This window comes from Symphalangus syndactylus, chromosome 10 (assembly GCF_028878055.3).
Source record: "Symphalangus syndactylus isolate Jambi chromosome 10, NHGRI_mSymSyn1-v2.1_pri, whole genome shotgun sequence".
In the NCBI taxonomy this organism is placed as follows: domain Eukaryota; kingdom Metazoa; phylum Chordata; class Mammalia; order Primates; family Hylobatidae; genus Symphalangus; species Symphalangus syndactylus.
Window position 1 is genome coordinate 35,825,106 of NC_072432.2, and position 12,577 is coordinate 35,837,682.

The following is a 12,577-nucleotide window of genomic DNA, read 5'->3' on the forward strand; positions in this document are numbered from 1 at the left end:
ACAGAGGAGAAACCTGAGCTGCACTTGGGCCCACTGAGTCACAGCTGAGAGGTCGAAGGAGTGCTGCACCAGAATGAGAGGGCAGAACTTTGAAATATTTCTGCTCTCAAGGCCCTGGTATTCTGAGCCTGTAATGGACAGGGCAGCTGCTGAAGATCTTGGAAATGTTTTCAGGCCCATTCTCCCATTGCCTTGATGAATAGAAGCAAGCAAGCTTCTGCCCATCCACACTAAATATCCTTTTCAAATAGTGACTTGGCCAACACCCTTGCTGTTCACTCTGAACACAATTTTTCATTCTTTACAACATGGCCAGGCTGAGAATTTTGCAAATCTTTAAGGTCTACTTCCTTGTTTGTTATAAATTCCATCTTCGGTTAGTTTTTCTCTTCTCATATTTTAGTATAAGCAGTCAAGAGAAGCCAAGCCATGCTGCACTCTTGGCACTTTGCTTAGAGATTTCTTTCAAATATTTCATCGTTTCCAAGTTCGACCTTCCACAAAGCACTAGGAGATAAACACAATTCAGCCAAGTTGTTTGCCACTTTATACAAGATTGGTCTTTTCTTCAGTTTCTAACAACATGTTCCTTCCATCTGAGACCTCATCAGAATGGCCTTTAACATCCATATTGCTGTCAATATTCTGGTCACAACCACTTAGGTAAAGTCTAAGAAGATTGAGGTTTCTCAACAGCATTCCTTTTCTTCTGAGCCCTCACCAGAATATCGCTTTACTGTCCATTGCAGCAAAATAGGCTTTTTTTTTTTCAGCCTCTTCCTCCAAATCCTTCCAGACTCTGCTCATTACCCAGTTCCAAAGCCACTTCCACATTTTTAGGTATTTGTTGAAGCAGCACTCCACTTCTCAGTACCAATTTCTATCTTAGTTCATTTCTGCTGCTATAAAAGAATATCTTAGGTTGGGTAGTTTATGAACAGAAATTTAGTGCTCAACCTTTGAGGGGCTGGGAAGTCCAAGATTAAGGCATGAACAGATTCAGTGTCTGATGTTAGCTCCTTCCCTGCTTCAAAGATTATGCCTTCTTATTGTGTCCTCATGTGGTGGAAAGGGCAAGGCAGCTCTCTTATAGCACTGACCCCATTCATGAACTTGGAATCCTTATGACTTAATCACTTCCTCAAAAGGCGCTACCTCTTAATACTACCACATTAGGCATTAGGTTCCAGCACATGGTTTTTCTGGGGGACATCAACATTTAGATCATAGCAACAGGATATATGGAGTTTTGGCGAGCATGTTAGGTGGAGGGTAGTGTGAATGATAGTGACTCATTACATACAGAGAAGTGCAGTCCTAAAAGAAACTAGATGTACTTAGCGTAGATATTAGGAAAGCTTTGGGCTATTAATTTTACATATTCTGTGGGGCGAGAAGTTCAAAGAAGTTGACAGCCTGGGTCTGAGAAGACCCCAACTCAAGCCCTGTAAGACATGAAAATTTAATTAGAATATTTACATGCCAAGTTATCTCCAAGAAATAGCATAAAAAGAGAATTCTATTAACTCCAAAGAAAAGGCTGGGCTGGGCACAGTGGCTCACACCTGTTATCCCAGTACTTTGGGAGGTCAAGGCAGGAGGATCACTTAAGCCCAGGAGTCCAAGACCAGCTTGAGCAACAAATTGAGACCCTGTCTCTACAAAAATAAATAAATAAATAAATAAATAAATAAATAAATAAATAAATAAGCCAGGCATAGTGGCACGCACCTGTGTTCCCATCTACTTGGGTGGCTGAGGTGGGAGGCTTGAGCCTGGGAGGTTAAGGCTGCAGTGAGCTAAGATTGCACCACTGCACTACAGCCTGGGCAACAGAGCAAGACCCTGTCTCAAAAAAGAAAAAAAAAGAAAGAAAAGAAAAGCCTGAGGGGTGAGGTAGGATCATGGACTTTGAATGGTGGTATTTACATGGATTGGAAAAAATTCTTTTTTCATGGAATTGGAGAGGGAAAAAATCTTTCGTGTGTGCTTTTAAAAAGAAAATGACAAGAAAAGCTTATTTTTTTCTCTGATGATTCAGAGAGGGAGTACATATTTTTTAAATGATTTACTACTAGAACCAGGAAAATATTTTGGTAAACATCTTGGCAGTCATTAAAACCATAAGATAATCTTTATGAAACTGGAAGAGAAAGCCAAGAGGAGAGTAGAAATTAACCTAAAGAGATAGTAGTGTGAAATACACAGAAACGTGCTGGAGATAAAATCAGCTGCCAGAGAAGAGGAAATTGTCATGAAAATGAAAAATGCAATAGAATTAAAATCAACAATGTAGTTAGTAAAAGCAGACTTGTTATAACAAAAAAATTTAAAGCAGACTTGTTATAACAAAAAAATTTAATCAGTGATGTGGTGGACTTACTTGAGAAGGTTTTGCAGAATGTAAGAGTAGACTAAAACATATGTGTCAAGTTGACACGTAAAATTAACCATCGCATTAGATTTAAATAATTGTTGTAAGTTTGGTTGTTAAAATGAAATGCAAACATTGGAAATTGTTCTTAAAAGAAGACAGTGGAAAAACTACATATAGAATCAAATCACATTAACGTGGATCTGAATGTCTAGATAACATGAAGAAAGACTATGACTAAGTGAGAAATATGTGAATTGGAAGAAAGCAAAAAGATAGTTACTTTTTAAAATCTTATGTGAAAGTTAGTAAAGAATGAAAAAGAATAATTTTTAAACACTAATATCAATAGAACTTAAAAGAGAGTTGATATCTTCCAAAGCTGCAGAAGATAAAATCAACCCAAAGAGCAAATTACAGAAAACAGAGGAAGTGGCATAGAAACCTGAAAATAGAAAGAAAAAAGCAAGAAAGAAAAAAGAAACAATAACTGCAGGTAGCACAACAACACAAATGATATCAGTCCTGATAATAAATTTAAATGAGTTATACTACCCAGTTAAAACAGAGTTCTCCAAATATAGTTAAAAAACAACTGCTTAAAAAACTTTTGCTGCTTCCAAAAAGCACATCTAAAACAAACATAATTTTTATTTATTTATTTATTTATTTATTTCAATAGGTTTTGGGGGAACAGGTGGTGTTTGATTACATGAATAATTTCTTTAGTGGTGATTTCTGGGATTTTGGTGCACCCATCACCTGAGCAGTGTAAACTTTATCAATTTGTAGTCTTTTATCCCTTGTCACCCCCTACCCTTTCCCCGAAGTCCCCAAAGTCCAATGTATCATTCTTATGCCTTTGCATCCTAAGAGCTTAGCTCCCACAGATGGGTGGGAACATGTGATGTTTGGTTTTCTCTTTCTGAGTTACTTCACTTAGAATAATAGTCTCCAATTCCAGCCACCTTGCAGTGAATGCCATTATTTTGTTCCTTTTTCATGGCTGAGTAGTATTCCATGGTATGTGTATATATATATATATATATATATACATATATATATACACACATATATATATACATATATATATACGTATATATATATACATACATATATGTATATGCATTTCCTCACATCTTGAGGAAATACTGTGATCAACATGTAATATACTTCGGTTACCTTTATTCTTCAATCCACATCAATGAATGGAAGAGAAATTGTACGACATGTATGTAGCAAAGTCTTGTTAGTGATCTGATCATAAATGACATGAGAGAGCTGAAACTGTCAACATAATAAACTAAAAGTCTTAAGCAACAGCTTTGACTTAAAACATGGGACTTTCAGGTAGAGAATCTCTAGCTCTGCATTCAGTGTGAAAATGTTTTTTATTTGCAATTTATTGTCAAATAACATAAGAAAACTTTACTTGGATGACCTTTTATTTGTATTTTCTGTGACTGAACATTCAGCCAAGCACCAGGTTTGATGTTCACAAGAAAACACAGTGATAAAATGTTGCTAAAATGGAAAATAAGAGAGGAAAGCCTTTATAAGCTAAATAAGAAAGGAAAATCTTTCCAAGAGCAATGAATTCTCTTGAAATACCAAATACTTATTACTGGAGAAGTTATGCAATGAAAAATCATGAGAAATCCTTTCTTCAGAGAGCAACACTTGTGGCACATGTCAGATTTCACACTGGACAAAACACAGTCAGCATCTTGAAAAGAGAAAAATCTTCAGTGGTAATTCATTTCTTAGTTGACATTAAGTTTCTCACATTGAGGATCTATCAAACCTGAAAATCACTGTAGAGAAACTGATAGATTTCTCATCAGAAAAGTGAGTCAAGAAGGTGGACCTCTAGAAAAAACTCTTAACACGTAGTTTAGCAAAATAATTCAGAAATTTGAGAAAATGTCTATTCATAAAAATGTGGCATGTAAATGTATAATAGCAAAGTGACCTGGGAATAAATTGAATGCAGAATTATATAAGAAATTTTATTAAACTTTTCCAAAAGATAAATACTTACAAATATTGAAATAATGCAAAATAATACTTATAAAATAATTAAAAAATAATACTTACAAATATTGTAATATATATACATTATATATAACATATATATACACATTTTCTTTTTTCCAACTATATATGTATATATGTTACATATACATAACGTATATACATATATCATTGGAAAAAAGATGACATTATGTATGTATATATGTTATATATATGTATATAACATATATACATATAGAGCTAGAGATTCTCTACCTGAAAGTCCCACGTTTTAAGTCAAAGCTGTTGCTTAAGACTTTTAGTTTATTATTCTGACAGTTTCAGCTCTCTCATGTCATTTATGATCAGATCACTAACAAGTCTTTGCTACATACATGTCATACAATTTCTCTTCCATTCATTGATGTGGACTGAAGAATAAAGGTAACCGAAGTATACTCCATGTTGATTACAGTATTTCCTCAAGATTTGAATCCTTTGGCATGTTTAGATGTTACAACTATAGCTGAAGTCTCTTCCACATTCCTTACATTCATCATTCCTAACACCATGTCATCTAAAGTCAGAATCTGTTCTGAAGACGTTTATAATTTTCTCTCCAGGGTGAATTTTCTCATGCTATTTAAGATTAGCACATTGACTAAAGTCTTTCGCACATAAATGGCATTTAAATGGCTTTTCTCCAGTGCATGTTCTCTCATGTCATCTAAGGTCAGAAGATAGACTGAAAGCTTTCCCACATAGAAGACATGCATGTAGTTTCTCTTCAGCGTGAATTCTTTTGTGCTCTCTAAAGCCAGAGCTTTGACTAAAGGCTTTCCCACCTTTATCACATTCATAACATCTCTTTCCAAGGTGAGTTCTCTAATGTCTTTGAAGGTTTCAGGATTGAATATAGGCTTTCCCACACTGATGACACTTATGTGGTCTCTCTCCTATGGGAGTTTTCTCATGTCTTCTAAGGTGAGAACACTGAGTGAAGGCTTTTGCACATAGATGACATGCATATGGTCTCTCTCCAGTGTGACTCAACTTGTGCTGCCTAAGGTGAAAGCAATTAGTATAAGCCTTTTCACATAGACTACATTGATATGATTTACCTTTAGTATGAATTTATGTTGTTTAGGGGACAACTGATTACTAAAGGATTTTCCACACCATTTGTTGATGTAGAGTTTCTTTCCACTGTGAGTTAACAAACATTGAGTCATTGTGGAACTGTGAGTGCAATCTTCTCCCAAATCATTATGTTCAAAGGGATCATCTGGAATGAGAGACTTCTCCATTGTCAAACTGGTGGATGCATCTTTCTGATGATAGGATGCATGGATATCATGTGTTTTTTCTTAAGGGCAGTTTCCCTGTCTGGACTCTGGCCTTGAAGAAATTCTCTTCCTTCCCTCCATAGCTCTTTTCTTTGTTCCTCAGCTACAAAATTATATAGGATTTGCTTATCTGATGCCCGAGGGACACCAGGTGACTGATGTTTTCCAGCATCACATCTCTGTACAGCTTTCTCTTGGATGTGTCCATCAAGAGAAAGCTCCACTCTTCTGGGCGAAGTCAATAGCTACATCTTCAAAGGTCGCTTTCTTTAGTGAATGCATTGTCAAGAGCTCAGTTTCTCTCTGTCTTCTTCTGGATTTTCACTTTTAGATGTTTCAGGCACTAAGAAAAGCTGGAGCTGAGTCAAGTTAGAGAGCTGAGCTGAGTGAAATACAGAGGTAGAGGAAGTAGCAGAAAGGCACTGGGAGCTTGCTGGATCCCCAAGTAGCCCATTCCTGCCTGGCACCATAGGCATCCATCAGGAGGGTGGTCAGAGGAGCAGGGGGTAAAACTTCACAGGAAGGTCTTCTCTAGCTGAACTTTGTAACAATTTGAGCAGAATGAGAAACCTCCTAGCCAGAATTCATATATTAAATTTTCTTTATCCACTCATTGATTGATGGGCATTTGGGCTGGTTCCACATTTTTGCAATTGCAAATTGCACTGTTATAAACATGTGTGTGCAAGTATCTTTTTTGTATAACGACTTATTTTCCTCTGGGTAAATATCTAGTAGTGGGATTGCTGGATCAAATGGTAGATCTACTTTTAGTTCTTTAGGGAATCTCCACACTGTTTTCCACAGTGGTTGTACCAGTTTACATTCTAATCAACAGTGTAAGTCTTCCCTTTTCACCGCATCCATGCCAACATCTATTATTTTTTGATTATGGCCATTCTTGCAGGAGTGAGGTGGTATCACATTGTGGTTTTGACTTGAATTTTTCTGATAATTAGTGATGCTGAGCATTTTCCATATGCTTGTTGGCCATTCGTATATTATCTTTTGAGAATTGTCTATTCATGTCGTTAGCCCACTTTTTGATGGGATTGTTCATTTTTTCTTGCTGATTTGTTTGAGTTCTTTGTAGATTCTGCATATTAGTTCTTTGTCAGACGGATAGATGAGGATTTTCTCCCACTCTGTGGGTGATGTTAACTCTGCTGATTATTTCTTTTGCTGTGCAGAAGCTTTTTACTTTAATTAAGTTCCATCTATTTATCTTTGTTTTTGTTGCATTTGCTTTTGGGTTCTTGATCATGAAGTCTTTGCCTAAGCCAATGTGTAGAAGGGCTTCTCTGGTGTTATCTTCTAGAATCTTTATGGTTTCAGGTCTTAGATTTAAGACTTTGATCCATCTTGGGTTGATTTTTGTATAGGGTGACAGGTGAGGATCCAGATTTAGTCTTCTACGTGGGGCTTGCCAATTATCCCAGGACCATCTGTTGAATAGGGTGTCCTTTCCCCATTTTATGTTTTTGTTTGCTTTGCTGAAAATCAGTTGACTGTAAGTGGCTCTACTTCTGGGTTCTTTATTCTGTTCCATTGGTCTATTTGCCTATTTTTATATCAGTACCATGCTGTTTTGGTGACTATGGCCTTAGAATATAGTTTGAAGTCAGGTAATGTGATGCCTCCAGGTTTGTTCTTTTTGCTTAGTCTTGCTTTGGCTATGTGGGCTCTTTTTTGGTTCCATATGAATTTGAGGATTGTTTTCTCTAACTCTGTGAAGAATGATGGTGGTTTCTTTTTTTTTTTTTTTTTTTTGAGATGGAGTTTTGTTCTCGTTGTCCAGGCTGGAGTGCAATGGCACAATCTCAGCTCACTGCAACCTCTGCCTCCTGGGTTTAAGAGATTCTCCTGCCTCAGCCTCCCTAGTAGCTGGGATTACAGGCGCCCACCACCACGTCCAGCTAATTTTTTGTATTTTTAGTAGAGACAGAGTTTCACTATGTTGGCCAGGCTGGTCTCGAACTCCTGACCTCAGGTGATCCACCCGCCTCAGCCTCCCAAAGTGCTGGGATTACAGGCATGAGCCACCACGCCCAGCTGATGGTGGTATTTTTATGGGAATTGCATTGAATCTCTAGATTGCTTTTGGCAGTATGGTTATTTTTCACAATATTGATTCTACCCATTTATGAGCATGGGATGTGTTTCCATTTGTTTGTGTCATCTATGGTTTCTTTCAGGAGTATTTTGTAGCTTTGCTTGTAGAGGTCTTTCACATTCTTGGTTAGGTATATTCCAAAGTATTTTATTTTATTTTTGCAACTATTGTGAAAGGGTTTGAGTTCTTGATTTGATTCTCAGCTTGGTCACTGTTGATGTATAGCAGAGCTACTGATTTGTGTACATTAATTTTGTACCCTGAAACTTTGCTGAATTCATTTACTAGTTCTAGGAGCTTTTCAGATATGTCTTTAGGGCTTTCTAGGTATACGATCATATCATCAGCAAACAGTGACAGTTTGACTTCCTCTTTACTGATTGGATGCCCTTTATTTCTTTCTCTTGTCTGATTGCTCTGGCTAGGACTTACAGTGCTATGTTAGCTAGAATAGGTGAAAGTGGGCACCCTTGTCTTGTTCCAGTTTTCAGGGGGTATGTTTTAAACTTTTCCGCATTCAGTATAATGTTGGCTGTGGGTTTGTCACAGGTGGCTTTTATTACCTTAAGGTGTGTCTCTTCTGTGCCAATTTTGCTGAGGGTTTTAATCATAAAAGGATGCTGGATTTTGTCAAATGCTTTTCCTATGTCTCTTGAGATGATCATGTGATCTTTGTTTTTAATTCTGTTTGTGTGGTGTATCACATTTATTGACTTGCACATGTTAAACCATCCCTGCATCCCTGGTCTGAAACCCAGTTGATCATGGTGGATTATCTTTTTGATATGCTCTTGGATTTGGCTCACTAGTATTTTGTTGAGGACTTTGCATCTATATTCATCAGGGATATTGGTCTATAGTTTTCTTTTTTTGTTGTGTCCCTTCCTGGTTCTGGTATAAGGGTGATGCTGATTTCGTAGAATGACTTAGGGAAGATTTCCTCTTTCTCTATCTTTTGGAATAGTGTCAATAGGATTGGTACCAATTCTTCTTTGAATGCCTTATAGAATTCAGCTGTGAATCTTTCTGGTCCTGGACTATTTTTATTGGCATTTTATTTTAACCATTTCAATCTTACTTCTTGTTATTGGTCTGTTCAGAGTTTCTATATCTTCCTGGTTTAATCTAGGATAAATTTCCAGAAATTTATCCATCTCTTCTGGGTTTTCTAGATTATGCATGTAAAGGTGTTCATAGAAGCCTTGAATACGTTTTCATATTTCTTTGGTATTGGTTGTGATATCTTCCATAAAACAAACATAACTTTTTTTTAAAAAGAGGGTGGGCAAAGATTTATAAGGCAACACTTAAAAACAGATGTAATTAATGATTTCAGACACATAGATATCAAGGGTCAAAATGTTAAATGGTTAAAAGAAGGGTTATTTTTATCATGAACACTACATTGCACAGTAAAGTTATAACAGTTATAAAACTTTATGTATTGACTAACATCAACACCTACAGTCAAAAATTATTAGGAGAAAAGGAGAAACGTGCAGAAATACTGTAGCTCCAGGAAAACTTAACAGCCTTATCTCGGGCTTTGAATGATACCAGTGGTCAGTTGTTTTTTTGGCTTCACATTCTTTCCCTTGAGAACTGCCCTTCTTCTAACCCTGAGAATGTTTGGTGGCGTTAATCAAGAGACTGTATCTTCCCCACCAAAGCACTGAGCAAATTTAGTGGACACTGGATGCTCCACTTCGATTCTTTGGGATTCCTTTTTGTTTTTTTTTGTTGTTGTTGTTGTTTTTGTTTTTTTTTTGAGACGGAGTCTTGCTCTGTCACCCAGGCTGGAGTGCAGTGGCGGGATCTTGGCTCACTTCAAGCTCCGCCTCCCGGGTTCACGCCATTCTCCTGCCTCAGCCTCCCGAGTAGCTGGGACTACAGGCGCCCGCCACCACGCCCGGCTAATTTTTTGTATTTTTGGTAGAGACAGGGTTTCACCGTGGTCTCGATCTCCTGACCTCGTGATCCGCCCGCCTCGGCCTCCCAAAGTGCTGGGATTACAAGCGTGAGCCACTGCGCCCGGCCGTGGGATTCCTTTTTGCCAGTTTTGTAAGCCCATTCCTAGCTTTTGTGTGCTTTGCCAGTAAGGCTTTGCACCTGAGCCCTTTGGAGGCTGGACCTTGGGCACTGGGTCTGCCTTGTCTACATGTAAAGCTGAAAGTGCCTGGAAGTTTTATGGCCTTCCAATCGCTCCACACCCAGGGCTTCTTTGCCCCAGGATGACATGCTAGGAGGTATAATTTATGCTCCACAGCTCCCATATCAGGTTTTGGAAATTGCAAGGCTTTTTTCCCCTTCTCTAGCTTTCCCCATTCCCTTACTGTTTTCTCTCAGAAGCATATACTTAAGAAATCACTCTCAATGGAATCTTTGATTTAAGATGTGAGTCTGTGAAACTTAACCTGAAATGGCACATAGCCTGAGCTGACCAATCAGAGTGGCTTATCTTTCTGACTCAAGAATTGGCCAGAGGTGGGCAATTTACCAAAACTGGGGCAATCAGAGTCCTTTATCTTGTCTTGATTTGTGTGTTGGAAGAAAGAGTGTTTCTCTATTCCTGTGATTACAATATGTAAGGAACATACAAGGCTAGATTTCCTAGAAGCTGATCTTGTTGTACATAGAGCCTACCTGAGAAAAGAAGAGAGAGGCAAGCAAAATTACAAGATGAAGAAAGAAAGTTAGTACCAATAAGAATTATTAATATAAAAGGGATTTCCAAAGCATAAACTTCGGCAAAGACTAGATCTAGGGATTCAAATGATGACTCATCATTTGAATGGCCCCAGAGTGCCTGTGCCTTTGGGTGGTGTGACATCTCAATGTCACCTTGTTTGGACTGATGATGATCAAGCTCTGAAAACCAGACTAGATGATGGATGTCTTGGCAGATGCCTATGTGGATGGCCGACATTGAAGAGCAGACCTGCTTCCTTCCTTGGCACTATGTAAACAACCTTAATTAAAGAAGAGAAGAATTGAGCCCCAAATTTCACTCCTGGTGGAATAGGGACTTGAAATAGATATTAAATTGATTTGTAGAAAAATAAACTAGGCTGTATTTCTGCTGTGTTATGATTGAATGTATCCTCCAAATTTGATGTGTTGGAAACTTAATACCCAATGTGGCAGTATTAAAAGGTGAGGCCTTTAAGAGGTGATGGGATCATGAGTGCTCTGCCTTCAGTAATGAATCAATCCATTAATGGAACAACAGATTAAAGGATTAATGGATTAATGGTGGCTATACAAGAAAAGAGAGACCTGAGCTAGCACAACCAGTCTCCTCGCCATGTGATGCCCTGTGGCCCCAATTCGGGAATCTTCAGAGTCCCCACCGGCACAAAGGCTCTCACCAGATTTGGTCCCTCACCCTGAGACATCTCAGCCTCCATAACTGTACAAAATGCATTTCTTTTATTTATAAGTTACTCATTCTAGGTATTCTATAAGCAACAGAAAATGGACTAAAACAGAAAATTGGTAGTGAAAAGTGAGGTGTTGCTGCTAACAGATACCTGAAAATGTGGAAGCTGCTTGGGAACTGGGTAATGGACAGGGGCTGGAAGAATTTGGAAAAATAGATTAGAAAAAAGCCTAGATTCTGGTGAAGTCTTAGAGGATAAGAAGACTAGGGAAAGTTTGGAAGTCCTTAGAGGTTGGTGAAGTGGTCATGACCAGAATGTTGATAGAAATGTTGACAGCAAAGGCCATGCTGATGAGACCTCAGATGGAAATGAGGAATAAGGTGTTGGGAACTGGAGCACAGGTCACCCTTGCTACACCATAGCAAAGAATACAGCTGTGTGGCCACACCCTAGGGCTTTGTGAAAAGCCATCAACTTAAGAGTGATAGAATAGAATATCCCATAGAAGAAATTTCTAAGCAGCAAAGTGTTCAGGCTGCTGTGTGGTTATTTCTAACTGCAAGTGGTAAACTTCCAGAGAAAAGGGAAACAGTGGAAAAATTCGGAAATTTATCAGCCTGGCCATGTGAAATAGCATTTTCAGGAGAGGAATCCAAGAGTATGGCCTAGAGAAACCATCTGCTAAGGAGATTGGTACAGAGAGCAGAAATCATCAAGAGAATGGAAGAAAGACCCAGAAGACATTTCAGAGATCTTCAGGGCTGCCCCTCCCATCGCAGGCTTGCAGGCCTGGGAGGGCAGAGTAGTACTGGGATACAGGTCCAGGGAGGGCTCCCTGCAGGTTTGCAGTAGGCTCCTTGCCTCTGACTCTGCGCCCCACACCAGGCACAGCTGAGCTGCAGCTGCGGAAGGTATAAACCTTGGCGGAGTCCACGTGGTACTAATTCTGCAGGCTTGCAGACAGCAAGAGCTATGAATGTTTGGCAGCCTCTACCCAGATTTCAGAGAATGTTATGGAAATCCTGGGGACCTAAGCAGAGACTTGTCACAGGGGCTGGAACCACCACAGAGAGACCCCAGTAGGGCAATGCGCAGCTGAAATGTGGGGTTGAGGCACCGCAGAGAGTCCCCACCAGGGCAATGCCTAGTGGAGCCATGGCCACTGCAGAGAGTCCTCACTAGGATAAAGCCTAGTGGAGCCCTGGGAGCAAGACTGCCACCATGACCTCAGAACTGTGAAGTCACCAGCAGTATGCGACATCTACTTAGGAAAGCTTCAGGCACTGGACTCCAACCCAAAGGAGCAGCGGCTGCACCCAGCAAAGCCACAGCAGTGCGGCTGCCTGAGGCC

The 12,577-nt window shown here is 39.1% G+C and overlaps 1 long non-coding RNA gene and 1 pseudogene across 1 annotated transcript in view; one reads left to right on the forward strand and one right to left on the reverse strand.

Annotated features, from left to right (window-relative positions):
- LOC134731626 (uncharacterized) overlaps nucleotides 1-12,577 on the forward strand; it is a 107,158-nt gene that overhangs the window by 34,453 nt on the left and 60,128 nt on the right. The gene's annotated exons all lie outside the window — the stretch shown is intronic.
- LOC129491595 (zinc finger protein 705A-like) lies at nucleotides 4,684-6,245 on the reverse strand (annotated as a pseudogene).